Genomic DNA, 17,847 nt, shown 5'->3' with positions numbered 1-17,847 from the left:
ATAACAGATGACCTGTGGTCCAGTCTGTTTACTTTTAAATTGAGATAAAACAACCAAGGCCCAATCTCAAAATGTAATTTCTGTCAGACGGTCCTGTTCTCTTTTCTGAGCAACTACACACTGATTCGCCAAAGGTGTGGAGAGAGATTGAGCCTTTGAAAGCGTCCCATTGCTGTGTGAACCCCATTACAACCATGAACCCACACAAAGAGAGACATTTTTAAGAGCTCTCCCCTGAAATCCACACAGCTGATGTAATTAGTCATTTCAGAGTCATGAACTTCATAATACTCCCTATAAACAGACATTCAATCCTTTCCTCAGTGTTCACTGTTTATTCTAGTCTTTTACAATCCGTTCTGGACCACCGTCTGTTTATCCTTCCCCAACAATAATGCTCCTATACTGCCACGGAGGAATGCAGTTCATTTGTCCAATTAAACAAGGAAAATAAATAAAAATCGATTATGGACACAATGTCGAGATTTGTTCCCAAAACACTTTTACAACGACACACAACTTTTAAATTTACGGTGCAAATATAGCAGGGGTGATGAATAAAAAACGTCCTTGACATGTTTTGATCTACATCCTAATCTAAACATATCTGGACATAAATCTGTATTACACAAGCAAAGTGACCTTCCGTTTGCCAGTAAAAGTTTTCCATCCCATATATTAACGTATTGACAATGATTGCTGCTTTGCTAAAAAAAAAAAAAAAAAGAGATTTGTTCATGTGATTGTGTGCTTTCAAAAGAAAAATACACAAATAGAAGCATACTAGGAAATTATAATAATAGCTTATTTATGTCAAGTATACACTATAAATGTCAATCTTATTCAAATATTCAGGAGTAGCTGGGGTTACTCAAAGGAAGCTAAAGTGATCTGAATGGAAGTAAACGTTGTTTCAGATATAAGCGCACAAACTGAAACGTGGTGAAAAAGAACCTGACTTTCTTCCCACGTTCCTAACTAATTCCTATTATAAAATGGTTGAATGCAACCAGTCTGTCACACTCATGTGTTATTCACCCGTTGTGCCTGTCTACAGAAAATTTATAGTCTTCTACATTTTTGAAGTATAGCAAAAAGGAGATCGGGGCTAGTCGCCACACAGGAAGCTGTCACAAAGGCTATAAAATTTTGGTGAAGAGTCCAATTGCACAAATGTGTTGTTTTTTAACCAGTGAATTTTATGTTGGTTTCTATTTCAAAACCCTTTAATCGAATTAGCTTTAAAATTATTATTACTACAACTGGCCAAAACAGCAATCAATAATATTTTTGTATTTAGCCTTCTAGTTTTGTGTATCAGAATCGTTGTACTGTTTAAGCTTGAGCTAAAATGCCTATAATACAGCAGTTCTCAACCAGGGGCCTCAGGAAACTTCCAAGGGGGTCTCAAAGTTCTTTAAAATAAGACAAAGTATGCACTGAAATAAGCCCAGAAAACTGTTTGAGTATTATTATTATTATTATTATTTTTGCCATTATTCAGTAGTTTAAAAAGTCTATCAATAAGGATTGTAATAAAAAGGTGAACTCTATGGAAAGTTCAGGCAAATTATTAAAATCATAACACTCACATGTATAATGAATATAATATTTTTCTATAGTTATGCAAAGCTTTATAATATTTTATCAGGTAGAAATTATGAGAAAGATTTTTTTTTTTTTAAACATTCTTATTCCAAATTCTCATCCAGTAAATCACAAACTTTGCTATAATAGGTTACTCAATTGTAGTTTCCAGTAAAAAAAAAAGAAAAAGAAAAAGAAAAAAAAGTTCAATGGCTTTTTTGTAGCAAAGACCTTTTGTTTGTGTCAATACAGATATTACCCCTCATGAGAAATATCCACTGCAGTACAAAGTGTGACAACTAGCCCCGGCCTTCCCTGCATATCAATGTGTTCAGCTGTCTGGCAACAGGTGTGGGCAGGAAAATCCAACTTCCGTGATTTTGAGCAGAGGATCAGTGGGGATGATGGGATCTCCTATCCTAGGGATCTCTTTGTTTTGTCCACTGATCTGTTTGGATTTTGTATGCTGTTTCTCTCGGTTGGAAACAGATGTAATTATCTCCAATTAATGGATGTTTGTAAAGGTCACCAGGGTCTGGTATGTAAACACCCCAGCTTGATGGACGTCTAAGACAACCTGACAGTGTGTGCAAGGACAGGAGCAATCACAGCTAAGAATCTGTGTTTAAATCTGTGTATTTGTACGGTTCAAATCAGTTGGACTGTGAAAGCCTTCAAAGACTGTCTGTAAAGTTCCTTTGGCATCGAGACTATATCCTTCTGCAGAGTCTGTGAAGAATTGAAAGTAAACCAAGTCAAAAATGAGCCGTAAAAAGCGAATTATACACAAAAAAAGTCAGTGAAAGGTTGTATTCATTAGAGACTGTATGGTTTTTCTTTTTACTGGGAACATGTGGACTCTGAGCTCCACATGTCAGAAGTGCCTTCGGGGATGCAATATTCATGTCTGACATGGGTATGGTCAATCCCTTTAAGGTTTACTTCTTTTACTTTTTTCTTTTTTTAAAGGAGGAGGACAAAATAAAAATGTCTTGAAGGCATGCAAGCTGTCATAACCATCCCTCCCCCCAACACTAGCACCGCAAAGACCACCCAGACCACAGAGCGACCTGCCAATCATCAAACATATGCATTCATTTTTATAGACTAAGCAGTGATACTTTCTCAAATTAGCACTAAAGATCCCACATTTCTGATGTGAAGGTTTACCAAGAGATATAAACACATCAGCTCGCCTAAAATGTTTCATTTTTCTCAAATTTCATTCACTGTCGCACAAAAAAAACAAGTCAAGAACCGCTGCCACCGTCCTATACGAGAGTGTTCAAGGTTCCACACCGTTTCTCTTCTATCTGTCAGCACGACGGGATTGAGACGTAGATCTCACTCTAATCTTTTGGCCAGTGATCACACCTCCGCCGGTCCCACATCACAGGACCCCCTCCACCACCGTCTCCCTTCTGAGAGTCAAGCGGCCAGCCAGAGAGCCCCGGGGTTCGGTGTAATCCTGCACTAATAGCATCTCAGCAGCTTCAGCACACACTAAGAGGCCCAGATCCGTCCCAACACCCCTGTACAACAAAGTCAGACGCACTGACTGCTTCATATTAGTGTTTAATTAAGTTAAAGATTGGCCCCCGCGCTCTCGTTCCCTCTCCGCGTGCAGAGCAACAACCCATTCCGATGGGCTTCCATCACCGCCGGGCCTCCTGCAGCCTCTGGCCAAGGTTGATCTCCCATTCATGTGATTAATTCAATAAAACCATTAAGAGTGACCCCCAACTGAAGTTCTGCACAAACAAGCACACAAAACCATTAAGAGTGACACATAAATGAGGTTGTGCTTAATAAGGTACAGATATTCTGTTTATCACTGGATTGATAGAGCTGGGTGTTATCTGCTAAGATCTTTTCCAAAAGAGCGAAGCGTAATCCCGTATTAGTTAAAAAAATATATTTTTGACAATAGTGAGCGAAGTTTGAAAAAGTTTGTTTTAGGTGTCTTGAGTTTCATTTTATCTGGCCAACATGCCACAGTGCTATAAATCTCTCGAAGCAATAAAATATCTAGTGCACTTCAATTACATCACCATGATGATTTTTTTTTTGTTCCGTGCCGTTATTACAATGCCCCACAAAACAGAAAACGGTTAAATCTATCATTGCAAATTTTACAGTATGGAGTCTGTATTTAATGTGGCACCTCGTGTTTAATTTCAAACGCATTTCAAATCTCATTATTACACCACCATACAGTGTAATATTTATACAATGAGATCCTTCTTTCCACACTGAAGGGGAAGGGGGATTTAACGGCCCCTTTCTTATGGAGCTTCATGTTCATATGGATGTAAGATCACACTTCGCTGAAGTCCTAGAGGGGAAGTGTGGCTTTGTTTCCCTCGAGTCCATTACACAGTGCATTTATGTTATTTATGAATGGGTTTTTTACAGGTGTTACTTGTGTGATTTGGTGATGATTGTTCTGTTGGAGTTCAACACAACTGTGCTCAACATAGATGATAATAAGAAATGGTTCTTGAGCACAAAATCATTGTATTAGAATCATCATGTGACTCTGAAAACTGGAGTAATGGCTGCTGAAAATTCAACTTTGCCATGACAGGAATGAATTACATTTTAAAATATAGAAAAACAGAAAACAGTCCATTTAAATTGTAATAATATTTTACAATATTACTGGTTTTACTAGTTTTTTTAACAAATAAATGCAGCCCTTGTTTTCATTTGATTTTCCTATACTTTATATAAAATTACCATAAAAATAAATAAAAACAAGTATATTGAAAATTGAAAAAATGGTTTTAATATTTTTTTTTATATTGAAAATTGAAAAAAGCATTAATCTTTTGCCTGGTGTGAGTTATGACCTCAGACATTTTGGAGATAATATTTTCTCTCTGAGCACCCTCTAATCTTACTTGATAGGGCCAGATATTTTTATCTTCAACATATCTCATGAGATGGAGAATATCATCTAAGTATTGAAAAAAGTTATAAGATCCATTCCTGACATATATTTTCAGGCACACTACTTCCCCTGTTACTGTGTGTGTTACACTGCAGGTGTTTATATGTAGTTTTTTTTTTGCATGATTTTGTTTTTGTCTGTTGTTTGTGTTACAACTATGTCTGCTGGGCCACCATATATGGACGTTGTTAATTTTGCATCATCATACACAGTAAAACTCTTTACCAAAAACTAATCATTCTGAGGTCCGGAGGATTAGCTGTTGTTATGTCTTGTGCAGTGTTTGTGGTAACTGTGCTGTACTGGGGGACATGCTCGCCTCTCATTCTGACTATAGGTCTCACTGGACCCCTAAAATGCAAGATTACCCCTGTAACCTGATTCCCAACACACATGTTCAGACTAAAGCCTGTAAAACACAAATATTAAGCACCTGATTATTTGATGGGAAGCAACAGAAAAGTGCAAAGTTGAACTGTACCTTTAGTCTATGCCCTAATTTATATACTGAACCAATTTCGTAAGGCTGTGAAGCTACTGTAAGAGGTTTATGGGTAGATGTTTTACATGCGGGAATTTGGCCTCAATTGTATGTTCTTTGACCAGGTAAAATAGTTAACATATCTAGCACAGTATATATATATATTCTATATATACTGTGGGGACATATATATAATATACATATATGATATATATATCTCTCTATATATAAAATACAATATACCCATGCATACCTACATTCCCAATATAAAGATAAAGCCTGTAAAAAAAAAGTTTTAAGTATTTTTACATGAAAAAATAAAAATAATGGATAAATAATGAACCCGCTAACACATATTTATATGCCATTACAAAATATTTAACTAACGGACAAGTAAGTGGCAAGAGAAGGCTTATTATTAACTGAAACTGTTCAAATTTTTTTTGTTGATTTATATTATATATATTTGTTGGATGTTTTTTTTAGTTAGTTTTAATTAATATGAAATTAAAAAAATAATTACAGCTAAATTAAACAAACTACAAGTGATAAAATAACAGAAACACACATTTTCACCTAACATTTAAATTAATATAAAAATAAAAGTTAATTTGATAGAGTAATAAACTATTTAATAGTAAATGCATAAGCCTAACATAACATAGGATGTTTTTTATAATTTTATGACAGTAACCTGCTGAACTGGTAACTGTAAGAAAAAACACACGTCCTAGCAAAAAAAAAAGAAAAAAAAAAAGAAAAAGAAAAAAGACCAGTAACAGATATTTCCTTCAACCCTAAAACACAACACAATGCAATTCATAATTGAAAATGCAGGTAAAACATATGTGAGAAATTAATATGGAAAATCATATTAAGACAGACTTTTCTTAGAGTATAAAGTTTTGCACGCACGGCACACATACCATGTTGGCCTGGTAATGTGAAAACATTTGCAAATTTATACTAGCAATGCACCTTTTCCAGTCCAATGTTTACAGTCAGAGTGAGAGAATGTAAGCCAATAATGATTTCTTTCAGATTAAAGGAGTATTAAGCCAGATTGCGATTATCGCCATTGCTTTAGCCAGTAGATGGGCTCTTAGCAGGATTGAGAGATTTCTGTTCATTGGAGCTCTTACTGATCTTCTATGATGGCTACATGTCACCAATGAAGCCTGTGTATTAATGCATGGGTGGGTATACACGACATGTATATGGACCAGAAAGGAAAGGAGTAGGAGTCGAGAAACAGGAGGAGAAAAGGAGCAAGGCTGAGCTGAGTGAGGAGGTGAAGAGAGGGCAATAAATTCTTCAGAAGCTTGAGCTAGGAGGGGTGTGGATGCAAAGGAAGAAAGACCTTTAGAAATTTGCTGACAAGATTAATATGCAGTTGATGGAAAGGTTTTCATGACAGGGTGCCAACAAATAAACACAATTCAAGGATGCCAGCTCTCCCGAGGTGTGGCTCCGCTGAATGAACACCACCATTCCCAGGATTCCATGGGGGTGATCCAGTGTCAGGTGGTCCCAGCCGTTCTCACTCTGCCTCCAGGGACAGAAAAGTTATTTCATTCTCTGACAAACCAGAATATTGAAGTATGATAAGGTTCACCAGGACAGCTGGAAACTAATCTCACATCCATGCCGACTAAAAAGAGAAACACCAAAGGAACTGAGGCCAGTCATACGATACTAGTGAGAGATCATGCTATTATTGTATTTTCATCTCTTTCATTCTATTCTTAACTTAATATGTCTCACTAAACCTACTTTATACCAATGATTGAACTTAGTAAACTACTAAATGGGTCAATGACATGACACTATTTTTTATTTTTGGTTGTTGTTGTCTATCTATTAACATATTTAAAAATATGTGACAAATGCAAGTCATATTATATATTATATACATGTTTGTACTTTCTGAAATACCATTTTAGCATTTTTGGGGGTGCATACAGTCAAAAAATCCTGTTATTATAATGGGGGGAAAAAGCCTCAATAAAAGGGTGAATTTCTTAAAAAAAAAAAAAAAAAACTCCCAAGTTTGACATAAATGCGTGATTATTACTTTTTCTTACAAAAATGTTTCTCAAATTATTATTATATAAAAAACATTAACTGCCAAATCAAAGTCATGCATGTGGTCCAAACAACGTAGAAAAAAAATCTAATTTTTTTTTACTTTTACTTATTTTTATTTGTTTTACTTTTTCTACTTTTTACTTAATGCTTGCACCACATGACATTTTTAGTCAATACATATAAATGTTTCTTGAAAATTATATAAAGGCTTTCAAATCCATATGAATCCATCATAAAAAACATAGAATAGTTTAAATAAATTTAAATTTATAATGGTCATGTCATTTTTGTATTTGACATTGTTAACTTGCAGAATGCAAAACAGTAGCAAACAACTATATCTCGAATTGCTGATAAACTTATTTCCAAGTGCAAAACCCTATCAGCCAGTATTAGAATGCTACGTACAGATTCCAGTGTCATGTTTATTAGCTGTTAGGCAAAGTCTCGCTGAAGACTTGTCCAGATCAGAGATGCTAAGACTAAAATGCCAAGGCCAGGATCACACTTGAGCCAATTTTACTGCCAGAAGTCTCCAGCATGTTGCTGTTCGGTCACGTTTTGGATCAGAGGTGAGCCATTTTTATGACCTGGTAGCCAGGACCAAGGCTTAAACAAGTCACTGAGCTTGATCTCTAAATACGTTTTAAAACCTCCATCCATTTCAGGACAATGATGACTTCACATAATCACTGAACCCACAGCTGAAGACAATGGATTTGAAGCACTGGTTTTCCTCAAACCACAAGGGGGCCTTTAATCAGAGTAAACATGGTCTTTTGGATAGAGGCCTAAATCAGTTAAAACGTGTCATGTCATTTGAGGGACGGGAACAGCAGCAAGGCACCATGGTTAAAACATGTTCTAATGATGACTTGAATTTTAGAAGCCCAGCTGTACATCTTGTACCACGCTATTCAGATGTTTAGCCTCTCCGCCAGGTTGTTATTGAACCAGTGTGGTGTAGTTTTACCTTCAAAAGGATGGCAAAAATGTTAATGGTGCAACAGCACAACAGTACGGTTTGTCCCGGAAACATGCCAGATCCATGTTGACTACACACATGTGTTCAACTTCGCTCATCTGCACATGCAAAGTCGCTCAAACACTCACTTAGCATGCAAGGCCTCCAATCCCTGTGCACAGCACCTGATTTATGTGGCAGCTTGTATTAGGACAGAACCACAGGGTTCTAAAAGCTGGAGATGCTTTCTGAGGCAAGACGTGAGATGAAGGAGACATGAGCGCTGAGGTGCCAACAGACGAGTGATGGACAGACATGCTAGGGTTTAGAAGGATCCAACAAGTGGAGAGCTCATCACTTTCTCCTACTGCCTCGGCTCATGTCCCCTAGAGCACATCCAATCCCTCCATCTATATTTAACCCAAGGTCTTGAGGACAGTGAGAGCCTGGCCTGTCAGACCTGTCAACGTGCTTCACCAATACTTCTCATGAGCTGCTGGCTTCACATTCTCACTCTTTCTAGACTTTACGATAACTATATCCCAGTACTATAGTAAACTATGTGCCAGTAGAAATTTGTCAACAGGCAGACCTACAAATTTTCAAGTACCATTTTTATTGTGGTTATTTATGGAAACTAAAATCTGTCAGAGAGTAAAAGAATAAAAGGGTAATTATGATATAAAGAGATATATAGCAACAGTGTGAGATAAAGCGAGATATAAAGATTGAGACATTATTTTTAAACATGGATGTAAGCTATTTCCTGTTAATGTTCAAGACTTCAGATTTATTATCTGTAATAGCCTAAATATTTAATATAACACAAAGATAACAGGAAAAAACTTGCTTACCATTTTGATTACAATAATGAATGAAAATAATATGATAACAAATAGAGTAAGATGGGGTGAGATCCACCACCCTAGGTGGCTATGCTCTTGTTCATTTTGTTGTTTCTTCTGAATATCAACATTTGTAAACTAAATTGCCATTTTTTAAAAATAAAATAACTGATTTAGTATCTTATTTTGACAACACTTGACAACACTATTTTGGGCTACATTTTATGGTATTGCCTAACAACTAAATTAGGAAATGTCTATTTCATTAGCTGATGTATCTGCACGTTAAATATCTAAATATTTCACAATTTAAAAGTATATATTGTTCTTAGGAGGTGATTTTCACCCATCGTACCCATTTGCGATATCAAGCAGCACAGACTGTTGTACATCTAAAATAAGTGGAAGCAGATGAAACCGGAAACATTGCCAAAGTCTATTAAAAAAAATGCAGCACACATTCTTACCTTAAAAATAAAGTAGGCTTATGTAAGATTCACAATGAATCAAACATTGTTTTAATGAATTGCTCAAAAGATACACGAGGCCAGAGCTGTATTACGAACTTTTACCGAATCAACTTATCACCAGTTAGAGCAGTTAAAGCCTCAGTATTTTATAATATTTGAATTCCTTATTTATTTATGGATAAGTTGTTTCTCGGATATTCATGAATAAAAATAAGAAATAAAATTCTAAATTCATCATATTTGAGGTAGCTGTGCCATTAGCATTACATTAATCTGTGGAACATTCTGAAGAATTCTGTGGAATTCGGGGTTGCCTGTAACCTCTTGATCCTTCGGGGAAAAATGCATCTCAGACAAACTCTGGTCAATATGTCTTTCTATGTTGCAGTGAGCATAAGCCCCCATTATCACTCAAAATAAAAAATGAGATCTCCCTAAATCTCCTTATGGGGCTTTAAACTGAAGGCCACAAAGCTTCTTTGTTGAGTAGCAAAATTAACACTCTCCTTCACTCCTCAGGGTCTCTCACTGACTCCAGCACTCACACATATTCACACTTAGCATACGGACCCGTTGTTGCATTATCACATTGTATGAAGTTTAAGGGGTCAAAGCAGGAAACCATTCTCCTGAACCAGTGTTAATTTGGTGCAGTGTTGAATTGGTGCACTGTAAGGTCTTGATAGTTGTGATTACAATTAATCAATTTTAAAAATTTTTCAAATATTTTATTATGTATTTATTGTGTTTTTGTTTGTTTGAGTGGAATAATGTTCAGAGTTGGTTCCAAGGTCACTGGCCCTACTCTCCTTTCGTTTGGCAGAGAGGATTGTAATAGCTGTGCTGACAGACGTGTCTGACCAGCTGGGACCATCCACACTAACATGTTAACTCTTTAAGACCAGAGGACTTATATTGCATACACCAGTCAAAACCTCATGGGTACACTTTCAAGGGTACAATGTTTGTCATATCAGTTGTATGCTCTCTTTTTTGGTGTTTTTTTTCTATATGTTCTTAACCATTTTCTGCAAAAATATCCGCATAACATATCTTCATCCATTGTTGTTATTTTACAAAATATCATCTTATTAATGAGCATTTTGTCCTGTGTTTCAGTGATAATATCTAAACGTCCTTAAAACAACCTACAGTGAACTACCATTTAAAAGTTTGGAGTTAAGATATTTTTATTGCCCACCAAAGCACCATTTATTTGATTAATAACATCCGTTGAATGCATCCCTGAATAATTAATGAATTAATGAAATTATTATTTTTTTATAAATAAATAAATAATCTTACTGACCCCAAACTTTTTGTGTATTGATAATTTATGAAATGTTGTATTAATTTTCAGAGTCAATTTAACATAATTGTTTGTCTTGTAAGAGCATTAGATGTTCTGCATTATACCTCCTGAAACTGTCCTCTTGTCAATATATAAATTACAAAAATCTATTTATGTATGAGAAATAATTCAGCAACAAACAAATATCATTAAAACTATATGCTAATAGGTTGTGCCTGGTGGGTGAAAAAATAAAGACGCATTCAATTCAAAACAATTCCTTAGTGCAAAGAGAATGTGAGGAGAATGTGAGTTTAAATATGAGAGAAACAAACTGAGTCATGTGAGAGATGGGCTTTTATCGAGGTCCTGCTTCGGTCTCGGCTGAGGCGGCTGATCTGAGAACAGCTGGAGAAACACAGGTCACATGGGACTGGGCTTTCCCTCCTAACAGCTGGGAAAACAAACCACCTCAGGACTCAGTACATTACCATCCATACACACCCCCATCATGCATGCACACACATTAAACCTCTGCTTTAAACCAACAACATCAAACATTGCCCTTTAACCATCATCACATTTTCCTAAAAAACTTTACTGCACATGCACAAAGCAGCAACAGATTAAATAGCAAACACTAAAAAAGTTTCTTGTGCTCATTCATACACACATTAACAGTTTTCAGGTCTGAAAAGTACAACAGTGGCACATGCAGTACAAGAACTAGAGACACTTCCACAAGGCCTTTATTTATGTCTGTTAAATACACATCCGGAATCCTTTAGAGAATTATGAATACAAAATGCTCTTTGCATGAGACTCTATAAACAGAGTCAGATCACTTCTGGAACAGATGTATAAAAGGAACACTAAATTTAAAAAAACAGATCTAAGTTTTTCATGTCATAATTATACATACTAAATCATTAAATATGTGCCAATAAAACATTGCTGAGTATTTGTCTAATCTTCTCTCTTGACCACATGACAGTTTCATAAGTTAAGGAAAGAAATGTCTAGGATTAAATTGGTTACTAAATGAAATACTGTTTACATTTGAATATGATTATGTTTTGAGGAGATGACATCTGTTGCTTTTTGGAAAAGGAATATAACTAAATTTTATCACTTTATTTTATTCTGTTACAAGTAAAGTTAACTGTTGTGTCAACCAACAAATAAAACTGATAAGATAAATTAAGTGTGTGATTTTTGGCTTATGAAAAACTCAAGGACTGGCTTAAAAGTATAATGAAGCACTAGCCATAATAAATAATAACCATGAAGTTCATGACAGAGTGACTTGTGGGATTGTGTTTTCACACATTGTGCTGATTTTCTTTTCTCTTCTCTGTCTTCTGCAGTTCATCTTTTGATCCTCTTTATCCATCTGTCTGCCTGTCCACACATCAGTGTGTGTGACTTATTGTCCAAGCTGCTTTCTCTTTAAGTGGAAAAAGAGAAAACTGAGCACTTGCTGTCTCTCTCTCTTCATTCATTTTTGTTTTTGACTTATTGTTCTTTTTTATTTATCTTTTACTCTGTCACTGCCATTTCTGTAGTTTGTATGCAAACAGAGGCCCATCAGAACCAGTACAGAGATTTTTTAAAGGAATATTTCACCCAAAAATGAAAAATTGTTAAAAATGTACTCACCTTCATGCCAGATGGCCAAAATCAGATTCAAATTTGGAGTAATTTAGCATTACATCACTTTCTCACCAATGGATCCTCTGCGGCGAATGCAACTATAATCCACATAACTCTAGTCCATTATTTATAATCTTATGAAGTGAAAGCTGCATGAGAACCAAGAACCAAACCCATCGTTAAAAATTATTATTTTAAAATTTTCATTATATTAAAAGATATTTAACTTATTTCACAATATTATTGTTTCACTGTATTTTTATATAAAAAATGAACCCTTTGTAAGCATAGGAGACTTAAAAAAATATATAAAAAATGTATGCAAACTCTTGAACATTTAACTTTATCTTGTAAATTTATTATTATTATATTGCTCTCCAAGGTACATTTGTTAGTAAAATTTCCATGCCAAAACATTTTGACATTCTTTCTTAATCAAAGACGATGCAATTCCTCATTATGGCGTCCTTAATGGATAGTAAAATAAGATAATACAAATGTTTTATCACAGGGATGAGAGAGGTTAGGGGTTGGATACTCATCCATCATCTTTATGCAGCAGCGATCTTTAATGTGTAACAACATTGTTCACAGCTTATCAGAAAGTTTGTCTTACTCCCATGGATGTCTGCAGGAACAGGAGCTTGACAGGCCGACAAAGACAGATGAAATCTGAATGTCAGCAGGGCACTGTCGTCCAGGGTGGCAGTGCAGGGGACATGAGGCTAAATATAGTGAAGGTGGACTGCAAGTAGGAGGGGGTTGATGGCAAGGGTGACAATGTTCAAAATCACAGTGCATAGTTGACACTAAAAGAGCCCCATGTCTCAGATTAGAGGAGATCACACTAAGCATCATCGTTTTGCTCAAACAGGGTAACTAAAGATTTGTCAGCAGCACGGTGTCAATTTGTAGCTCAGAATGATTTGATACGTAACCTTACCCATTCAATCCAAACACTAGTAGCCAACACTTGCTGTCTCCCAACCCACTTTTCATCAGCAGCTTGCATGCCAAATCTGCATTTTCAAATTCACTTGCTAAGTCTAATCAAAGTCTGTTCAGATCATGCATATTGACTGATTCATTCAGAATGTTCTATATAGTGTGAATTTAGTGTGGATGCACTATACCCACCATGTTGTCTTTGCCATAAGATCTACCAGCATCAGTTCCATTTCTTCACTACTGTCATCTACAAATCCTTGGCATAATCCTGGGATAGTAAATTGTCAGTTAGAGGCACACTTCAGATTCTCACCAGAAGTAGAAGTTCTTTTCGCATACTTCTTTATGAATACAAACATATTGCTCTTTTACATACTGTTTTTACAAGTATGCGATTTTGGATGCAGCCACTGTCTTTATAGACCAATTCACACCAACAGTCGGCAATAGACGCTTTGTCAGGTTTTGTAGGATCAGTGTGTTACTGCTGTCCGTGTTTGCTGTAGCTTGTTTCTGGCGATTGAGCATGCTTAATCAGCACTTTTTGGGTCGTGGGACGTCTGAGAAGTGACGTACTGTAATTTGCCGGTTGTTCGTGTTTGTCTGCATTTGTTGGTGCTGTGTGAATTGGCCTTATGAGTGAGTCATGAAATTATTCTGTCAGCCAATTCATTCAAAACACTGATTCACTGAGTGAGTCATTGAATTGGTCACTACACCAATTTGTTCAAAAACACAAATTCAATAATAATTTAATAACAAAACTCTACTAGTGTGTTGTTCTGCGATTTGCAACAGATGATTTTACTTCATTTGAGTTTACATTTGAAACTTTATTCTTTGGTTGAGCAAAACTAGACCTTAGCAATAAATGGAAATATTTTTAAATGTAAGTTACTCAAAATTTATATATTAAATCTATTGAATTATTGCATGTTCATATATTGAATTATTGAATTTCATTCTGAATCACAGAATGTGAGCTGAGCTGATATTCGGAACAACACTTTTGCTTGTGTGAGCTTGCTTAATGTTGGATTACTTCCTCTTCATTTGTAAGAAATTTAAGAACATTCCAAAGCCTTCAGTGGCAAAAGCACATAGCTTTCATCAGCTTTAAATGATTTAAATGTTTTCTGTCAGTTTCAGTATCAAAACACAGCCTGAAGTAAGCCCATGTTTCAGAGGTCATAGGTCAAAAGAGTTTAAACCCATAGCATGGTGAAACATTAGGGACTTTCCTCTAATTAGGATCTATTTACAAATGATTAAAATTGCACATATGTGCAGTAGACTGTAGTTTAATGGTAATATGTTATAGTCATTCACAACAACAAATCCTCAGAGGCACTTTCTCCTATCTAGGCCTAGGGAAATTTCATAAGTCAAAACACATTCAAACCATTAGATTTGTATGACAAATAAGCACTTAACCTCTGTCTCAAGTAATATGTGATATTCTTTAAATGTGTAATGAATTAATAGTATGTTTTCAAAACATTCTGTCTGTCTGGTCATGCATGTGTGTGTAGAATGGACTTTAGTAGGCTTCTCCTGCTGGCCAGATGTGCTGGTGAGAGACGCCTTCACCCCTGGACATATGTGTGGGCACTAAAGGCTGTGGAGTGATATGAATCCTGACAGGAACCTGGCTGTCACGAGCACAAAAATTTACCCTCCTCTGCAAATGTTTGAACACATGTAGGACATGCCACACACACAGTCTCCCATATAATTACCATATATGCATGCTATGGAGATCTACATGTGTTTATCTGCTGGATATTAAAGTTTTAAATGTATTATGCAGAATGAGTTGCTTATACATAATATGTCCATGATCCAAGAGAGTTTTAGTTCTAGTAAATGGTCACCAAGTTTTTTCACCATTTTTTTCACCATTTTTGGACTTTTAAAGGTTGTGGAGTGTGTGAAGAACATTTTTTTTTAATACATATATTTATATAATCCATGTGATTTCTCAAATTAAAAAACATGCATGGATAATAATGGTAAAAGAAGAAGCAAAATGCTGGTTTAAAATACAGTATTAAGTGACACTTGTCAATTAAATATAGATATTAATATGTGTATTTGTAGATTTTACTTTTGTATCCTAATATGACAGCTGACACTAGTGTGAGTTTGATGCCATATCCATATAAAAAACAAACAAAAAAAGTTCATTGTGAAATGCATTATACAGTAAATGTTTTAATACAAAATTACATAGTATTAATCTATTAGTATTAACGTAGTATTAATGGAAGCAAGATTTTTTGCAATGTCACAAATGTGCATTTAATTATGAGAAATCTTTCATTTCTTTTTGTTTTCTATTTAAAATAAAGGCTTAAATGAAAAAAAAAGTCAACAGAAACCAAACATGTGAGGTTAACCATGTAAGCAGAAGAAGATACACACTTGTAAAACTTACACAGGTTTCCTGTACAGTAACTGACAGTCACGTCCACTTCCTCTGGCTCTCTAGAAACAGGGCCCCGATGAAGCGCTCTCAGGGACCTGCCCTCACAGAGCTCTTTATATTGCCATTCTTGCTCAGGACCACAGCAACTCATGTAACCCAAAGCCTTGACTTTCCCCACCGCTGCTGTAACACTGCCTATCTACAGAACACAGAAAGAGAGACACTGATGGCTTTAACAGAGTCCAGTGTTTTTGGTATGACATCAGACATTGTAATACATGAAGACAGTATCACATTTTAAAAAGAGAATACGCAGAGGAATCATTTATTTCACATTGTTGACCTACCTCAGTTGACTGCCAGTCAAATCAGTCTAACTCAACAGGTGAAGGTGTGAAAAATCACACAGGCCACAATTGCAGACATGTGGCCTCCTTTCAGGGTTAAATAATATTCAAACACCAAGAGGACACTACTTTGGGGTGAGTGGTGAGTGGCCTGTGTTCTTTCTGCAAAGGCCACTGGGATATTTACAGTGTTTGGACATGTGAAGGTCACAGGCGTAAAGCAGTATGATGGCTTTCACAAATGGCAATTGACTTAAGAGCGCCCCACCGGATCTCCGAGTGTTCATTGGATGCCGACAGGCCAAGCCTTCATACCTTTGACTGGGGCTCAATACATCAGTGAGAAGCCTGCAGTAAATCGGAGACCTAAAATGGATCCGCTGACAATGCTGTACAGTAATGAAACTATCGAGAGGGCTGCAGGGGTAAGGAGGACTGGGGTGCAGACAGTTCCTTGATGTAGGAAAAATGGGGCGGAAACTCATTCTGAGAGCAGGGGACTGAGAGCTGTAAAGGGATGTCTGGGGCCCAGAAGTTGTGTCAAGTGAATATTTCAACTTGAAAAGTTTTTTCCTCCTTAATTTTCTGTCTGGCAGCCCTTTCCCTTTCATATAATTTAAGAGCTGTTCCTATGGAGCCCTGGGCATGAGTATGAATCGGCCCCAAGGTTCCGACTTTTATTTTACCGTTCAAATACATTGAGTCGCCACAAGAAATGCTGTTCACTGCTGAATTAGTTTGTTTTCGTTTATTTTAAGTGCAGAAATGCCTATTATATTTCAAATTTTTATTCCTTTAATGCAGTTGCCAACTAAGAGTTCGAGTTATAGCTCTGTGCTGTAATTATGACCAAGTCAGCAGCCTAAAGTTCTTCATTTTACAGTGCTAAAACAAAGTTACCCTCAGACACACTACTTAAAAGGATAGTTCACCCCAAAATGAAAATTCTTTCATCGTTACTCATCTTCAAGTTGTTCCAGACCTGTGTGAGTTTCTTTCTTCTGTTGAACACAAAAAAAGATATTGAGAAGAATGTTGGTAACCAAATAACCGGTAACTGGAAACTGAAACTGAATAGCAGTTTTAAATAAGCTTCCTCAACATTGTTTTAGCCCTAATACCTTTACCTGAACTGACATTTACATATTAACAATAATACAGTGATTTGATTGCACTAAAGTTAGATAGATAGTTAAACTACAATCAATGGACATGTAATAGATATAGAAAATAAAATGTAGGCAATAATTGGCTTGTTAGGCCATGCATAATCAATGCATAACATTTATATAATCAAATGAACACTTTGTTGTATGACACAGCATAGTCACATCATCACAAAAAAAAACTAAAGAACCACAACCTACAGACATTATAATTTATACTTTCCTTAAATACCTTTTTTGTGGTGCAGGAACCTGTTCAAAGCAGAGTAAGAAATAATATAAAGTGCATTATGGGAGAGGTCCGGTATCATGCAGACAGGCCTGTGAGCAGTAGCTCTGATCATGTCCGGGTCCGTTGCTTTAACAGTGGCTAGTAATTTTTATATGCACCTGTAATAAAACTGTGATGAAATGCTGCAGCTGTAGGTCTTCTTGACACGTTAGACTCTCCTTCCAGATCTGTCCATGGAAAAAACATAAGGATAGCAAGCCAACACATAAACACACTCTCTCTCTCTCTCTCTCTCTCTCTCTCTCTCTCTCTCTCTCTCTCTCTCTCTCTCTGTCTCACACACACACACACACACACACACACACAGAGCATGATCATGTACACACAGGAATGC

The sequence above is a fragment of the Cyprinus carpio genome, chromosome B9 (assembly GCF_018340385.1).
Source record: "Cyprinus carpio isolate SPL01 chromosome B9, ASM1834038v1, whole genome shotgun sequence".
Taxonomy (NCBI): Eukaryota; Metazoa; Chordata; class Actinopteri; order Cypriniformes; family Cyprinidae; genus Cyprinus; species Cyprinus carpio.
This window is presented reverse-complemented; position numbering follows the sequence as displayed.